The 10053-nt window shown below is 31.8% G+C and overlaps 1 pseudogene; it reads left to right on the top strand.

Annotated features, from left to right (window-relative positions):
* The first annotated feature begins 4726 nt into the window (after positions 1–4726).
* Positions 4727–9850, top strand: LOC105117273 (pentatricopeptide repeat-containing protein At1g74850, chloroplastic-like; annotated as a pseudogene).
* Positions 9851–10053: the final 203 nt, after the last annotated feature.

The following is a 10053-nucleotide window of genomic DNA, read 5'->3' as shown; positions in this document are numbered from 1 at the left end:
TTGTATCTTATGATGAAACTACGTTTTTTCTATCTTCCACACTAATACCACTATTGCTTGAGATTTTTAATTTTACCCCCAATAAGTTTCAATTTTACATTTTTTCCTCTTAACAAGAAACCTTCTTCTTCTTCTTCTATTTTGTCTCACATTTTTACATTATTTTTTCTAGTTACTTTTCTAAATTAAAAAAAAAAAAGCAATTGTACATATGAAAACAATTCAATTCAAGATATAGACTAACTGAATGATACAGCCAGATTGGTAGCACGTGTTGCTAGTTAGTTTAATTTTTTAAAAAATTAATAAAAATACTTAAATAATAATAAAATCAATCTAGATCAATATGTGACCTAAAATAAGAGATTAGTATAACACTATAAAAAAAATAAAAATAAAATCATAAAACTCAAGATTTAATAATTAAATATCAAAGAATATAAGTAAAAAATGAGTTAACATGTGTTAACTTGATTAACTTGCACCTAGAATAACTTTGTATAGAAAAAAGTGAAGAAATTCACAAAGATAATTTTAATGATAATTGATAAAATTAAAAAAATAAATTAAAAAATTGAGTCAACTCGGTTAATTCGACTAACCTGCGACTCGAGATATGAGATAGGGATAAGCCCACAAAAAAAAAAAACAGAACAAATCATGAAGTTTAACGCTTAATAACTTAATGTTGAATGATGAAAATAAAATAAAAAATTAATTTTTGAAAAGAAGTTAAAAATATTGAACTTAATCCAGGTTAATCTTTAAAACTGATATACTAGGTCATGAGATCGAGATTATCATATAGAAAATAAAAATAAAAAAATAATGAAGTACAATCCTCAATCACAAAAAATAAAAAATCAAAATAATGATGACTAAATATTATAAAAAAAATAATTGAAATAAAATAATTAGGGATCAAATTCGAAGAAAAGGATAAAAAAAAATGAGAAATAAAAAAAATGAAACCAAAATAGGAAACAAAATAAAATATAGAAGGAAAAAATTGAAAAAAAAAATCAAGCAAAGGATTATAAATAACAATAAAAAAAATGAGGACTAAATTGAATAAAAAATAAAATAAAATAAAATGTTGAAATATGAAATTGAAAAAAATAATAATAATTAAAATAATAATAATTAAATTTAACATAAATATAAATTAAAAAATACAACTGAATTTTTAAAAACTCAGCATAAATACCAAGGCCTAAAAAAAAAAAAGGAGGAAAAATTCCATTGCTGTCAATCTGCCATGAACATGACGACTTATGCCATCCCAATAGCTTCACCATCATAGTATGCATTGGACGACACTGCAGTCAACAATTTTTTGCTATCAAAAGGTTCCCCGAGCACCTTCAAAACGGTGCGGGACACGATCATGCACGAACACATACTACACATACGCCAGCTTCTTCTTCTTTTTATTGATTTATTAATAATTTAAGTTATTAAACAACTTATAGAAACATTTGAATATTACAAAAAAAAAAAACATATTACAAAGACAAAAACACCCTCCTGAGCTAGTGTTAGATTTTTTTATTCTGAGGCTAAATTTGTCATTCACTGTAAAAAAATATAAAAAAATTAAAATACCTCCCCCTTCAAGGTCAATGTTTTTTGAACACTTAAAGATATTGGTGTTATTTTACAATGTAAATAAAATAAAAAAAGACAAAAAAGCCCCAGGCCAAAAAAATTTGCCTGTAAGGGCAACAACGTAACTTTACCATACTAAGTAAATTAACTAAATTTTTCCCAATTAAGTTACAAATGGTCTTTGGATTCCTTGAAAATGGTGATTTTACCCTTATAAGCTGTACAATTGTTTTGAGTATAAAAGGGCAAAAAAGTCAACTCAATGCGGTAATCCAAAGCAAATCACCTTATACCACAATACATTATTGATCTCTTTTGATATTTTTTTTTGTATAATTAGAATATATTCGAAATTGAAAGGATAACATTAGGCAAGTTATGAATTAGAATATTGATAAATCTACAAGGATAACAAAATGATAAGTTTTTTAGATTATAGATTACTAGTATTTAACCTGCTCTCAACCATTTTTTTTTCAACAAAAAAATTATATATGTAAGCTTTTTAAAGTGTTTTTGTATTTAAAAAAAATCTTAAATGTAAATTAAAAATCTCATACATATATGTAATCAAATAAATTAAGAACTATGTGTTAATAAAAAGAAAAAAAACATTAACGATACCTAAAATTAAAATTGAAAAACAAATTCAAGAAATATACATAAATTAAGATATTTAATCTCACAAGATTAGATATTCTCTCGGTTGTGCTTAATAAATTTATTTATTAAAATTATTTTTTATTCAATTAAATGATAAATGAAATAGATATACACATTAAATTGAGTGAATAAAATAAAAGAAAAAAATATCATACAAGACTACACATATTAAAAATATTATACAAAAATAAATATTTTTTATTTTTAAAAATAAAGTTCATCTATAAAAAATAATAAAAAAAAAATATAAAAGAATCATAATATTCTTTTCAAAAATTAAATACACAGTACACCATTAAAAAAAATTATATAAAAAAAGGTTAAATAAGAAAAAAAAATCATAGAGGAGAGATATTAATTAAAACATATATTTAAAAATTATTTTAAAAAATACATATTAAAAAAATGATATTATTTTAAAAAAAATATTATAAAAAAATAATAATTCAAGTGTTATGACTAAACTTATCAAACTTATGATTCAGATCATGAATTTAACCGAATTCAATAATCTTTTTTTCTCATATATATATATATATATATGATTCTTTTATTTGTATATATAAATGGTAAAAGAAAAAAACAGTTTGGGCTCACAAGGCCTATGGTCCAAAGAGCCTAGCTTCTGTAATGAAAAGTTAAGGTATGTAAGTGTATAAATAGATCTTCAAGCTTAGCCCTGTGAACCTAAGCTTAATTTTATTAATTTTTTAAAAAATTTTAAAAGTTGTTCGACTCTATGTTTCTGAAAAAAAAAAAAACAGATGACACACCGTTGCTAAGATAGATGACATGTTGTTTGTAAATCTAGATTTTACCGCTATTGTAGTGACCTGAAAATCAGTGCAATGTTTTTTTCTTTCTAAAACACTTAATTTTTAAGTAAGTTAACACCTTTAGAACATCTACACATCAATTTATTAACTCAAAACATTCAAAAAGGGTCAATAAATCTAAAATCAAATCGAACTATTTTGATTTTCTTGGCTTAAATATGTTTTTTCAAGCAATATTGAACCTTTAAACAACCATCTATTAAGTCTTTCTCATCTTATGAAACCTCTGAACATTAAGAAAAATAATTTTTGTAGCTGGAAATGGTATAAACAACAATTCTTTTCTATCATCGGAATTCGATAACACCCTTTTTTTTTTAACTAGAGACTAAAAAATAATATAAATAAATTTTTGTATCAAAAGTGATTTTTTAAAATTTAAAAGGATCTAAATTATATAAATTATCTTATTTTTAAATATTGATGATGTAAGTATATTTTTCATAAAATTTCTAACATACCATTCATATTTGATATTTTTATTTTTGTTATAGTCCATCTTTTTCTAATTTCACTCTAATAAATTTTTAAAGACTAGAATTAATTATTAAAAAATAAACAGTAAATCCACTATATTTGATTTTTGTGTGAACAATATCCCTCTTGAAATAATAAAAAAAAAAAACCCACACCTTTTACTGTTTCTATCAATAAATAAAAGATTATTACTAATCAACCTATACAGCATAGTAGTTAAAGACATAATAATGTACAAGATTGTAACCCTTTTAGCACAACAAAATGAATGAATTCCATTTTTGAAAATAAATAAATAAAATAAAAACCGGGTTAGATCCAACTAACAAAATCCGCTCCATTTTCTTCTCTGTTAATGCTAGCAAGTTCCATTCTCAAGCTCTCACTGTCCACAGTCCACACCATCCTTTTCCTTTCTCTTCTCTGCTATTTTTGTTTTTCTAACCATGCGTGCACGTTTTCTCGACGTCCCAAAGCTCATCCTATCCAAATTACCAAATCCAAACACACCTAGACTCTCTCCCAAACTTTCCTTTCCACCGCCGACTAGTCTCCTTCTCTGACGACACCGCAAATGCCAGAGCTAAACCTAAAGAAATGTTCCTCCGCAACCCTTCCGTGATCTTGGAGAAAGGAAAGTACTGTTACGATGTCGAAAACCTAATTAACAAACCAATTCGCTTAAAGCTTTCTTCAAAAGACTTCGCTTCAGTGTTCAAGGAATTCGCCCAGCGCGGTGATTTGAAAAGGTCGTTACGGCTGTTCAAGCATATGCAGCGTCAAATTTGGTGTCAGCCAAATGACCACATTTATACAATCATGATCAGTTTGTTAGGTAGCGAAGGCCTCCTGGAAAAATGCAGTGATATTTTCGAGGAAATGGGTGCGCACGGAGTGCCACGCACTGATCAATTCATATGGCCGGAATGGTAAGTGTGAGGTCTCGCTTGAATTTCTTGAAAGAATGAAGAAGGAATGGGTTTCGCCGAGTATTTTGACTTATAATACTGTTATTAATTCATGTGCTAGAGGTGGGTGGGTTTGTTAGGTTTGTCTGCAAAAATAAAGCATGAAGGAATACAACCAGATGCTTATAATATTGTTATTAATTCATGTGCTAGAGGTGGGTAGGTTTGTCTTAAAAAATAAAGCATGAAGGAATACAACCAGATATTGCCACTTATAATACTTTGCTTAGTGCTTGTGCTAATAGGGGATTGGGGGATGAGGCAGCGATGGTATTTAGTACAACCAATGAAGGCGGGGTAATGCCGGATATAACAACTTATAGTTATCTTGTTCAGACATTTGGGAAATTGAATAGGTTAGACAAGACTACTGAATTGCTTAAGGAGATGGCTTCTACTGGGAATTTACCTGAGATTTCATCGTATAATGTTACTAGAGTCGTATTCAAGAATAGGGAATATTAAGGATGCTACAGGAGTGTTTCGGCAGATGCAAGAAGCATGGTGTGTGTCCAATGCACAGACATATAGTATAATGTTGGATTTGTATGGGAAGAATGGGAGGTGTGGCAATGTAAGGGAGCTATTTTTGGAGATGAAAGTGAGTAACACAGAGCCTGATGTTGCTACATATAATATACTTATAGATGTGTTTGGTGAGGGTGGGTATTTTAAGGAGATGGTGACATTGTTTCATGATATGGTGGAGGAGAATGTGGAGCCGAATATGGGAACTTATGAGGGGTTGATATTTGATTGTGGGAAAGGTGGGCTACATGATGATGCTAAGTTCGAAGGCATATACTGGAGTTATTAAAGCATATGGACAAGCTGTGATGTACGATGAAGCTCTTGTGATGTTTAATACTATGAATGAAATGGGCAGCAAGCCAACGATTGAGACTTACAATACACTGATTTACATGTTTGCTAGAGGTGGGCTATACAAGAAAGCTGAAGCTATTTTGTTGAAAATGGGTGAATCTGAGATTGTTAGGGATAGAGATTCCTTGAATGGTGTGATTGAAGGATTTAGACATGACGGTCAGTTTGAAGAAGCTATTAAGGCTGATGTTGAGATGGAAAAGGGAAGATTAGGTCCTGATGAGCAGACATTTGAGGTTGTCTTAAGTGTTTACTGCATTACAGGTAGAGTGAGGAACAATTTCAGGAAATTAGAGCATTGGGAATATTGCCGAATGTCATGTGCTATTGTATGATGCTGGCTGTTTATGCTAACAGTGACAGTTCAGTATTCACTTAATTCTCTAAACACTTGAAATCTATGTAAGAGTGTGTTTGTGTTCATGATTAGATTTATTGTTGTTTGTAAACACAAATTGGAAATGTCGGCATTAGTGATGTAGTTATCAGACTGCAAGCTATCATGGTCAATATTTAGTAGATGTTAGTAACCAGAACAAAATCTAGTTGGGTTCTTCCTAGAATATAAGAGTGATCATGTAGCCTTAGACATAAATGAGCAGATAGGCCTTGTCTAATTGACTGTGAGTACGATGCTATTTTAGCATTCTTATTTATATATGGTTTTGCTACCAAAGTTTTATTTTGCAGAACATCTTGCGGTGCTTTCACTGGGAAATCAAGAATTGGCTAACATTCTTTATTTTTAAATAGCATTTACTTCAGATCTCAAACTTGAACTGAAAACATGTTCTGAAATTAATTTTGATTTTATGTTGTCATTGTTGCTGCATCAAAATGAAGTGTTGGCTTGGAAGCTCAGCAATAGTAACATCTGTTTTTGTTGATTTCTGCCTACACAGGCCAGCACAATGTTGAAGATACTGTTTTATGTTACCTAAGAAATATAGGCATAAGATTGTTCTGAGTCATAATTGAAGCAAAGCATGAACAACATCATATATGTTCATCCATTCACACAATTTAGTAGGAAATTATAAGAACTCTAATGTTGACTGAAATGTTAAGTTTGATATTTTGAATGCAAGATGAAATTCTCTTCTCTTTCTCAACAAACTTAATACGCTGGGAAGAGAATCTTGGTAGTAACATATATTTCTTTTTTGTTTTCTGTGTGAATTGTGTGAGAAGATAAGGGTAGCACTGCTACTTTCTTACGATGCTATCTTGTAGTTTTCGTGTATATGTTATAATAGCCTTTTAAAGCTAGATATTGATGCAAACCTTGTGATCACATGGTCACACAACCCATATGTAAAAACACTAATTCCCAGGAAGCCAAGTAAATCAGGTTTGATAGGAATGTGACACAAATATAACTTGTACCTAGGCACCAACACTATTGGAAATGGAGACCTCCACCCAACGAATATTGATTTGCGAACGAGAAGTATAAGGACGACACCACAAAGACAGTTGTTATTCGCTAAGTCATTTTTTAGTTCTTTAGATAATCATGGAAGGGAGATTATCTCACCAATAAACACACACAAAGTGCATCAAATAAAAAGTTTTATTAACCTGACTTGTCTAACTTACATGTCTGTTTATGCCTTTATTTATACTCACTTTAGACTTAAATAAACTCTAATGGACCCTCATTAGGTGGACTTATATGAAGCCCACTTACAATTGATCCAAATAAGTAATAATAATCCAAAGATTAAGAAGAAAATAATAAAAATAATACAAATCCGAAAATTACCATCTTAAATATAATAGAATCAGATTTGTCACTATTAAGAAATCCTAAATAGACTAGAAAATCTAATTTGAAGGTAGAATTTATTTTGAAGTTTTTTTTTAGCTAGGATGAATAAGGAATTCTTATAAGAAAAGATCTCTGAAATATTTATGAAACCTTACTATACATGGAAACTATGTTGCAGCCCATTAAAGATCTTTGGAGAATTAAGAGATTCCCAAAATAAGCTGCTACATCTTTTTAGAAAAAGAATTCTAACCAAATAGGAAGTTCATAAGTTAGAAGGAAGTAAATTACAAAATTTGTACAATCTCTGTTGACCCGTATTACAACGCCTTCCCGAACTCTGATTGATCTTCAATTTTAACCCAAGATAGGACAACATGTCAGGAGATTCTATGTAAAATTTTAGCTCGATCCAATAGTCGAATTGAGAATTATGACTGTTGTAAAGCTAGATAGTTGCATATTTTACATAAAAATCCAAATTTGACCTTGCATGGATTGTATTGGATATTGTTTTTCGTTGAATTAAAAATTTGTCATGGTTGGTTCAAATTTTTTTGCTAATGCTGCAGATGCATGTTAAGGCTTTTCATCCTCTCTCACTTCTTGGCCCCTTGTTTTCAAGTGGAATGATGCTTATGAGCTGCATGATGAGATGTCAACAAATAGAGCATCAAATATCCATCAAGTGATCAGGCAGATGATCAAGGGAGATTTTGATGATGACTCAAACTGGAAAATGGTAGAGTATGTTTTTGACAAACTTAATGCTGAAGGGTGTGGCTTGGGAATGTGGTTTTATAATGCGCTTTTAGAAACACCATGGTGGCTCGGTCAGAAAGAAGGGCTGTAAGAGTTGTTGGTGAAGCAACAAAGAGAGGGCATTTCCCTGGAATTTTCCTTAAAAGCAAGCTTGTATGGTTTGTGGATATTCGCAGGTACTGTTATAAATTTAAAATTGTTTTTCTTCCAGTGACACCCACTTAACTTTTGTGTTGATGGTTTTGCAGGATTTGGGAAGGAAGTGCATGCACAGCAATATATGTTTGGCTTGAGAAAATGTATGGAACATTCATAACAGGGAGGATCTTCCTCCACTTGTAACAGTTGTTGTGGTGTAAGCCCTTTTCTCCTCAGGACCTCAGTACAATTCCCTTTCTCACAAGATACAAACAGAGGGAGAGCGAAGCTGACTGATGCAATGAAGATTGCTTTTGGCTCAACTGATTTCTAATCACTTACAGTCGGCAACTCAGCAATGTGACCTGTAAGGCTGTAACCAGCTCGTGCCTCTACTTGAAGGTATTTTAAACTAACTAACCCAGTTTGTCTCATTCCCTCTTTTGAGCAAACCCATCTGGTTTAGTACATAGTTTGTATGGCTACCTTTTATACTGATCTCTCCTAGTTTAAGTGCTATGGTTGGTTTTCTATTGTTGTTTGAGGTCAACCATATTGTGTTTGTGCAGATCCAATGGGCCTCATTGTCAGGACAAAAAGATCTTGAATAATCCTTTATCGTTTATGTTGAATTTAACCGTATACAGTGTGCTGACCTTTGCAACATTTTGTAAAAATCCAATCCCAGGTCGTTGAACTTGTTAGTGCATTCATTGTCTGCTGCTTCTGATTGAACCATCTTGACCAGCTTTCCCTTAGTCTGTAGCATATCTGGTCTTGCAGAACCCTCTCTCTCTATATGTGTGTGTGTGTGTAATTTTGTGTACAAATTGCGGGTAAATACCGAAATACATGGTTGTTTACTTGCATAGTTAATTCATTGGGCTATAATAAGTTAGTAACTGTTGTCAAGTTTTTCTTCTGAATGTTACTCAACTCATTTGGACATCTGTATTTCCGATCTAGTTTGGATTCTAGAGAGATCAGTCTGAGATCAGGTCCAGTGAATGCGTTCATGGTGAACCTATGCCAGCAGGAAGACTGCATGTCGTAGTCATAGGTATTAACAATCAGTGAGATGATGGTACCATAGTTGCCAAGTCACAGTTGTACAAATATAGTGAAAAGGTTGAAAAGTTACAAGGTGATAGATAGTCTGTGCTATGTTATTTGGGATTTTGATTTTCCGGTTTGGATGAATTTTTTTTGGTCTATACCATATTTTTTGGACTTGATTTTTCGTAGTGTATCAAATAATTTATAGACCTGTCAATTGAATTGTTAGAAACTTTGCCGTATGATGATGTTTTTCTTTTCATACGAGCCAGACAGGGAGGGAATGTTGGAGAAAAGCTCAGTTGCTCAAGATTTTCCGATTGGGAAGGCTGTATATTTTTCTGCAAGATTTTGTGCCATCATCATCTTCTTTCCCTGGATGGAACAAAGGTCGAATTACCTGCCAGTGTTCCCAGCTCAAGAGCATCATGGCGGGCACAGAATCAATTTCAGATGGGATTGCAAAGGATGAACATCAAATGCCGATGAGAGTAGTGACCACAACAAGACCATTTCCGCAACAAGAACTCAGCTTATGACAAGCACAATTTAAGTTGATGATGGTGTATAAATCCGTTCATCAGCTTTCAGGGCTTGGAAAATCTTCGGCCCCCTCTTTCAGTTAAAAGACCCATGATTTGGACTGTACTTTTTTAATTTTTTTTCTTTTTTAAAAAATTGTTTTTAGTATTCCTTGATATGTTATCTCGATGTGTCCACACGTGAAAACCGACATGTACTGTCTGCAGATGTCGGCATCAACCAGCAGCTGCGCGTGTCCACACGTGGAAATCGGCATATGCTGTCTTCTGAGGTCAATATCCACCAGCAGCTGCATTGGTGTGGTAAATTAGGGAGTGGGACCTAAGGTTTGTTGCTTCGAGAGGAG

The sequence above is a fragment of the Populus euphratica genome, unplaced genomic scaffold (assembly GCF_000495115.2).
Source record: "Populus euphratica unplaced genomic scaffold, PopEup_1.0 scaffold1272.1, whole genome shotgun sequence".
In the NCBI taxonomy this organism is placed as follows: Eukaryota; Viridiplantae; Streptophyta; class Magnoliopsida; order Malpighiales; family Salicaceae; genus Populus; species Populus euphratica.
Note: the sequence above shows the minus strand (reverse complement) of the source record. Positions and strands in the feature narration are given on the sequence as shown.